The following is a 9072-nucleotide window of genomic DNA, read 5'->3' on the forward strand; positions in this document are numbered from 1 at the left end:
AATGTGACCATAAATGTGAAATATGTGTAGAAGCGAAACATTCCATTAAACCGTTTAATTCAGTAACTGAACGATCAACTGAACTCCTTGAATTGATTGATACGAACTTGGCTGACTTGAGAAAAATGGAGAGTAAGGGTGGAAAACACTACTACATTACTGTTAGGTCTAGAAATCCGCAGACATCCCTGATCAATGTCTCACCTTAGCCTAACTATTAGGGTGCGAGGATGTCAGGCTATCAGGACACATGAAAACAGGCGCCAGGCCATGGAGAGGACAACGGTCAAAATATCAGGACGATATTAGACCAGGAAATCATATTATAAGAGGAATATGCACGCAGAATTAAATAGGAAGATCTCGCAATTAAAGCAGCAATTAAGGACGTGATATTGAGAATTATTGCGGGTAATTTAGGCAAATATTCCGCATTAATACCAGGATCAAGCAGCCGTTCAACTGGTGACTATATAAAGATTATTTGGAAATCATTTGAAGGACGACAACACAAGACAAGATAGAGCATACAATATTCTCATACAACTCTTAGATACTTACGTCCCATTGTGCTAAATACATAATACAATAGTGAAATCCTCTCCTGGCTTGGTGCCCGTGGTTTTTTCCCATTCAAGGGTTTTCCACGTACAAAATTCTTTGTCTTCTTATTGTTATATTTATCGTATTTATATCTTTATATTCCACCTAGACGACTTGACCTACGGACTAACTAGAGCTAGTTAACCCTACCCAAATCAACCCTGACCTGATTTCGTCTTGCGCAAAATCCATACAAAATAATTACCTTTGTCGATGACTACTCTAGATATACGAAAGTATACCTTTTGAGAACAAAAGATGAGGCCAAACACAAATTTCTTATTTATAAGACCGAAGTTGAAAACCAGTTAGACAGAAAGATAAAGAAAGTCAGGTTAGATCGAGGTGGGGAATTGGGATTCTAGTAACTAACTAACTAACTAATCATTTTGCACCCACACCCACACCCACACCCACACCCACACCCACACCCACACCCATACAAAAGCGTCTTACTTGTGACGCACACTATCCGTCACAAGCAATAAGGCAAGTGGGAGGGCAATTGGTGTAAAATGGAGCACCCCATAGATAGCGTCACTTGCATATTGTGATAGGGTACTATTCATCTTCATCTTGTGACGAATAGTACCCGTCTTCTATAAAAATTAGTGCACCCACACCCACACACTTCCTTTCTTTTTGTTTCTGAAACTATGATGCCTACAGAAAGGCCCACGTGTACATTTTTAATACAAGAAACGTGAACGAGGAGCGTATGTGTACACGTGGCATAATACCATTGATGAATTAGCCGCGCAACTTGACATCATGAGAGTTTAAATAGCCATCAATCTCTTTTGGAAATTGGACGTCACTTACCACTTCCACTATCTCCTTTTTAAAATATAAACAAAAACAAAAACCAACGAAAAAATGTTTAGTGCACTCGTGATTTATATTGGGAAAATAACAGGGTGTTATCGGATGAAACTTAATTTGGGTGTCACCCTTGCACATAGAGTGAGTGGGGGACTCCTTCAATTAAAAATGCATGTGAGAGGGTGACATTTAATTTAGACGTCATCCGATGATGCTTTATCATTATCCTTTTATATAGTCATTAATTTAGATGGACGTAACCTAGGTTCACTGTTACATTAGTCACTGTGCATGGGAAATGGCTACAGTACTAATATTGTTTACGCACATCCTAATCCTTGTTTTTTCAACTTATTACATAGTAGTAAAACTCGCTTTCTTTACCCAAACTCAACATTTAAAAAGTTCAGTGTAGTAAGCAGTGGCGGATTTTAAAAGGATTAGCACGGGTATATTATCCGAAATTTTACGATGAGATTGTATAGGTTATTCACAGTTAGAGGACAGAATAGCATATATATAATAGAAAAGTCATGGATCTATTGTATTGGTATTTTTCTACCGAATTAGGTTAAACTAGGTCAAAGTGGTCTTACGCATTATATGAGGAATATACGATATTTGTATGGTTGTTACGTAATTAAAGAGAGATGTAAATAGAAGGTTAACTCAAGAGCATTGGTGACGCAGAAAACCCAATATGGGAAATGACCGCGGGAAGGGGACCGTACCCTTCCAAGGATTGCACTAGCTTTATAATGTGAAAGATGAATAGAATGAGTATGGTACGGCTACTTTGCTAGTACAACGTTTAGGGTTTGTTTCTGTGTCCATGAATGCTCTTTCTTCCTTTCTCCGTCATATATATACGACCCAATCCCTAGTAGGGTTTAGGTTGCTTGCATGATAACTTAGCCGAAATCCACCTTCACTGGGCCTTTCCTGTTGCCAGCCCATGACTTGCAAACTAAAGCCCAACTCCCTTCATTCTCCCTGAAATCTGTCTGGTTACTCCGTGCTTATGGGCTCCTTGAAGCTATCAGATTATTCGGCCCAGTCCTTCTTGAAAGTCTTGACGGACCAATCCTCTTCTCGGTCCAATGTGCAGAATTTGGCCCAAACAGTTTGCCCCTAATTTCTTGCGAGACACGCTTCGAACTGACGAGCGGGAAATTATCAGTTAATCCTTGCGTAGTCTTTTGCACAACATCCCACATACTTATCATTGCCCTCACATCCTCGTTTCTCACCCCCTCAACTCTCCCCCCTTATAACTCCAACCGTCTCCACTCCATCTCCCCACAATCAATTCCAAAAAATTTTAAAACCCTCCCTCTCTTATAAACCCTTCTTCTTCCTTTCATTCCCCGCCGGAGTTTCGCCATTTTCATCGGAGCCTATCTCCACTTCACCAGGTATTTACCCTCATCTTTCCAATATTTTCTTGCATTACCATGGGTAAATCTCGCCATGCCCCTTCATCTTCTACCTCGGCCACTTCGGTGCCGGACCCCTTTTTCCCGTCCCGTGACCTTTTCACCCACCCTCACAATTGCGACTCTACCTTGACGACCGCCGGCCTTCCCCCAATCAAAGAACTATTGGGGCTCGGCGACGGGGTGATATTGTCATTCCTGACCATGGGCAGAAGGCTGACGCATCCCGAGAGGGATGTATTTGTCTTTACCTCTACCCCTTTAAATACGGCCACCGTTTTCCATTCCCCAAGTTGATTCAGGACTTCCTTCGAACTAATGGCTTTGCCATGGTTCAAATTGCTGCGCATGTGTGGAGGGTTCTCCTCTACTCTCTTACTGCCAGCCAGAATACTGGTAGTACCATCAGTTTGGGCGATCTTGCTCATATGTTTGAGATTCGTTCATTGGGGAGAGGCCAATTTTCATTCCGTGGCCATGGTGAGGCTCCCTTTAGGCATGTGTCAAAGTCGAAGGACGAGAAGTGGTTTAAAGAGTTCTTCTACCTGAGGAAGGACTCTATTCAGCCACCTGCCGACTACATCTTTGAAGACTGGGTCATGACTTCGAGTAAGCCGCTTTCCTGCTATCTTGTTGATTTCCATGTGCTCATTGGCTTAACTTTTATTTGTGTGCAGGTCCTCGCAATCTGATCCGCTTGGGAGACCCTGCGTCTGCTCGCAACATGTTGTTCTGCATACCTTCTTCTGACAGAAAGTTTCCTGACCTGCTCCCCGGTTTCTCTCCTGCTTCCTCCTCCAATCCCCAACAATCATCACGCAACATGTCTTTTGGTAAGTTTCTGTAAGTTGGATGCCTGATGCTTTTATATTGTCTACCTGATACTCTCTGATGCCTGGTTTCTTGCTGATAGCAGGTGCCAGAATTGATCCCTTAGAGGCCATCCTCCACAGTGCTAGGAGGAAGAGGGCTGCTGGGAGCCCTGACACCCCTTCTGCCCCTAAGAGGAATGCTCTTGCTGCTTCCTTCCAATCAACTCCTGCTCGCCCTACCTTCGAGCCTTTAGAAGTCAGTCCTTTATCACGCCATCCTCCTATTCCTCCGTCAAGCCCTGCTGCCACTAGCAGAGGTATTACTGCCCACTTTCCTGAGAGATTTGGGAACGTGGACCAGGTCCCTTATTGGCTAGCAATAGATCAGCTTCTGTTTCGGCTACTAGTGGAGACTTTCAAGCAGTTCTCCCTTGAGGAGATGGCTGAAAATGACGTGCACAACGCCTTTTTGGTAAGCTTGCCCCTTATGCTGCCTTTATTCGCTCCGACTTCATATCTGTTGGATCTACTGACCTTTCTTTCTGGTGACAGGCCTTCCAGTCAGCTCTGTATAATAGGAAGATTATAGACGTGGTTCAGACTAGCTACTAGCAGAGCCACCAATGCCAGGAATCAGAAGCTTACAGGGACAGTTGCTAGTTTGGAGCACCAGCGTCTTGACTTGAGGCAGCGTGTAGCGGAGCTGAAGGCTGAGCTGTCTGGGACCAAGAAGCAGCTGAAGGAGAGAGCTGACCAGCTGGCACGTACCCATGAGGTGTGCAATTCCTTTACCGAGGCTCTCAAACGTGCTGATGAGATGATTAATTAGCTGATCATTCTTTCCACTAATATTGTGACTTATGCTACCTGGCGTGGCAAGATCAGCGAGATGCGTGCTGCGCTGGTTGAGCCCCCCACCCTCCATATGGTAGAGGAGGAGAGGCAGTTAGAGAACCTCTAGCCTGTAAAGCCTGACTTGGGCGTGCTGATGCCAGATGTTGGTAAGGTGAACTCTCTTGCTATGACAGAGCAGGCTGCTACAGAGGGAGCTGGCCCTTTTCAGGAGGCTGATGCTAGTGTCCAGGAGGGTGCTGGTGAGAGGTTTGTGCAACCCGGTCCTGTTCCTAAAAATGAGGGTCAGCCAGAACATGCAGGGGAGGGGGCTATGGATGTTGAGAGGGAAGTCATTGACTTAGCCTCTGTTTAAAAAAATTATTAAGTATTTTGTGGTTTTGAGGGTCTGGCCCAGTGTGCCGCAGACTTGTAAATATTTTCAAATACTTTATTTTGTGGTTCTTGCCGTGGTGGCGGGTTGAAATTTTGGCCATGCTTGCCCAGGTGGCAGGTTTGGCTATATTTTGAAATGTATGTTTCCTGTTTAGCAGGCTGACTTGTTTCTTCATATATCTCGTGTTTTGTGATTTGGCTTTTCTATCTATTGACAGATTTAGACATATACTAGGTAGTCATGTTTAGTTCTGAGAGCTGTTCTAGACTTATAAATATCGTTGCGTCAACCCAAATGGCTGATTTAAACTGGTGGTGGCCGTGTCAACCCAGGAGGCTGATTTAGGCCTGTCGTGTCAACCCAGGGGGCTGATTTAGACTGGGGTGGCCGTGTCAACCCAGGGGGCTGATTTAGAAGTGTCATGTTAACCTAGGGGGCTGATTTAGACTGGAGGTGGCCGTGTTAACCCAGGGGGTTGATTTAAACCTGTCGTGTCAACCCAGGAGGCTTATTTAGAACTAGATAGCTGTCGTGTCAGCCCAGGATCCTGGTTGCTCATAGATCCCTGTGCTCCTTATATTTTTGCATGCATGCTGGGGCCCTGACTACGTCGAGTACTTGGTGTCGATAGCTATCTTTAGGGGTGGTATCCGGGGTAGCTGCATGAGCTTTAGTTGTCAGCCAAGCCCCCCTTCGTATGTTCCACAAGCCGCCTGGTGAGGGTGCTCCTACTGGAGAGTTAGGTTAGGCATGTTGGAGTGCCATGTACCTTGTCACCCCACGTTCACAGTTGACAGTCCTGCTGTTAACACTTTCAACTTACCATAGACGTTAGATTGTGAAGTGGTATTTCAAAGAACCCAAAATAGGAAAGTCAAAAAACCAATCAATGAATGTGAAGTACCTGGCGCTATCTCATGGGGTTCCAAAGCAACCATGGACCCATGATGCTACAGACCACAAGGTCCAATAGTGGTTTCAAGTTTAAAGAAATGTAAATAAAAAGAAGTACAATAAAAAACTGATAGTATGCCTACTATCTTTTTTTTTTGTTTTTTTTGTTTTTGTTTTAGGGTTTCTTGAATACAAACTCTGTACACTAAATTCTACTTGTTATCAAAAGTGATACCTCTTCAGGTGAAGTATGTTCCATGATTTGTGTATTAATTGACCATCCATGGTGATGCGTGCTATTTATATAGACTTTTTGTACTTATTTTGCACGTATTTCTATGCGATCCCCGTAGTTTTAGGCTACCACTACTACAATTTTATTCAAAGAGGGCATCCCTTAGAGTACAGTTGGACACGGAACCGTCTTATACTATTCAATTAATTTGGCGCCATTAGTGATTACATACTTAGGACGGTTAATAGAGACACCCGTCCTCGTTGTAAAAGTAACAAGGACGGTTGGTCAATAAAACCGTCTTCTTATTAAAAAAAAACGCGGTTATATTACTAGACCGTCTTCTTGTATTTTAATAGTGATGATCCAAATTCCCAATACTCCTATTCAAACACAATACACGCACGAAACCCTTATTTCCTAAAGCATAAACCACCCTCATCGTCTGTCGTTAATCTCTAACGCTACCACCAGTGCCTCGCAAACCACCGCCACGACATTCTTCTTCATCATCGCCCTAAAGCAACACTGTACCACCGATCACCGCCAGTCGTTCATCGCCTTACCGAGGTGTGTGTCAATCATCATATTCTTCATTAAGTACATGATAAATCGTTTATTTAGTACAAATTAATTTCGTAACTACCATAATTGAACAATGAAATCAATTCTGCATATCATATTCTTCATTTAATTTCTGATAATTTGTTAATCTGCTTGTGCTACTGCTCCATTTTTTCGTTAATCTGCTTATGCTTATCCCCAATCCCCTTATTTTGCTTGTGCTTATCTGTGTAATTGTTGATTTTGCTGAATTTATCAATCTTTCTTACTGCAAGCTCTTTCGTATAAAACGGTTTTATAGTTAGATTATCATGAGACCGACCCTTATAATGGGAAATTGTTAGATTATTGATGTGCTTTGGGTAGAAGGTTAGAAATAAAATTCAAAATCTTGATTATTGCTACTGCTCCATTTTGTTGATTTTGCTAGAAGAGGTTCTCTATTGGAATTCAAGCTCTTGATTGAAATGAATAAAATTTAAATAAAATGATTGTAAGAAGTGCGAGTTTATACTCGTATGAAATGGTAATTCATAGAATGTAAACTACTTTAAAGAGGGTTATTTAGTTGATGTATGAAGTGTGAGTTATACTCGTATGAAATAGCAATTCATAGAATTTGCGATAACTCACACTAAAAAGGCTAACCTAGAAAGAACTCTATGATCTACATTAAGAATTAATTTCAGCACAAGAATTAGGTTGCAAAAAAGGGATACAAAAATCCTAATCATGTCAATTCTGAGGTAATCATGTCAGTCATGATCATGTCAATTATGGGGGCAATTCCAAAACTTAATTTAGGAGATGGGCATAGATCTTTTCCAGGTCGGGGTTCCACAGCTACAACAGATACATATACAACAGCTTTATTGTGCTGAAAATTCCGAGGTGTGTGGGAATATGAGTTTATCGCTTCCTAAAATAACAACCATAATTATCGCTTCCTTTATAGCCCGACAATGCTCGAACGAGTTAACCAAAAGGTGAGGACCCAAACTTTACTATTTTTTCCAGTTAAGGACTCGTACTTTAAAATTTTACAGTTAAGGATCTCTTACACTAACTCCGTCAAGTACGTCACTAAAAGCAACCTCGGATAATTCTATCTTCGTATAATGTACTTCGTACACTGAAGTTACATTAAGATTTTATAAAATTTATATATAACTCATTGTGACAAAGAGTAAAGTAAGAGGCTTAATTTTCAATCCTATATTTTATTTGTAACCAGAAGTCTTGAAAAAGCAAGATCTTTATGAATTGAAAGTTGTCTAACAATTCGATCAGCACATTATTTTTTCTTTTATGAAATCAGTTTTGCAAGCAATTTCTGATCAACTATAACTCAATGCTTCTGAAACTCTTAAAATTGGGTCATTCATAAGCTACACCGTACAAAGCAGCACAATGGCATACAATTGTCGAGCGAGAACATCTCCTAAACTAACCACAATGTCGAAATAAGAGTAAACATGAATGCACCACAAAATAATAAATAACGAAAAGCATGTAATGAATATCAATTAACACTTCTTTGTCTAAAATGCACACCTTGAGAAGGATACCGAGTGATTTCGGGTGCCATTGTGCTGCTTTGTACGGTATAGCATTCTATGTTAGACCTCTTTTACTTCTCTTAAGGTTAGAGGATTTCTTTTTTATTTATTTATTTATTTATTTTCAGCTGTGTTTTTACCTCTTTTACTTCTCTTAAGGTTAGAGTTATTTCCTGCTTTGCAGATGGGTTTATAGGAACCATCTTTATCATTTCCTGCAATGTAGCAGTATTAGTCTCATTTTGTTGTTGCGTCTGACTGTTCTAATCTTGTTAGTATGCTGACACCGAAGAAATTTCCATCTAATAATCATATGGGAATCTTCGGTTGTCAGTAGAGACATTTTAATGCTGCCTTGTAATTTCAGACCACGTAAATTCAGTTTTGTTCGTAAGAAGGGGAATAAATTACCTCATGTAATGGTTCATGTAATCTGCTAGAGTGTGGGTTGATAGTTATCCGGATGACTTAGCTGACATTGTGTATCGAACTTCATGGCCTATTTATAATATGGTTACCTGCCTTTCTATCAAAAGAAGCAGTATTAGTCTTATAGTTAAACTACTACTTGCTAGCAACATGACTATCATGTTTTTCAGTTTACCTATAGATTAAACCGAATTTAACTAAAATTTAATAGATTAATGAAACAGTCTCCTAAAATTAATTTTGGGAGATAATCTCAGTACCAAAATCATAGCTAAGGAATCATCTTATTTAATTGTGAGTCTTATGTTTAATTGTTTCTGAGTTATAGCCTGACTTATGGCCTGTTACGATTGACATGTTTTAGTGTTTTACTATGAAGTATGATTAGTAGATTTTCATATGATTACTTTTAGGTATGCTGGTCGTCTTTCTATATGCAACTTTTTTTTTTAACAAGTCCAGTACTGGTTTTTTTAATATTCTTATAACA

The sequence above is a fragment of the Silene latifolia genome, chromosome Y, assembly GCF_048544455.1.
Source record: "Silene latifolia isolate original U9 population chromosome Y, ASM4854445v1, whole genome shotgun sequence".
Classification (NCBI taxonomy): domain Eukaryota; kingdom Viridiplantae; phylum Streptophyta; class Magnoliopsida; order Caryophyllales; family Caryophyllaceae; genus Silene; species Silene latifolia.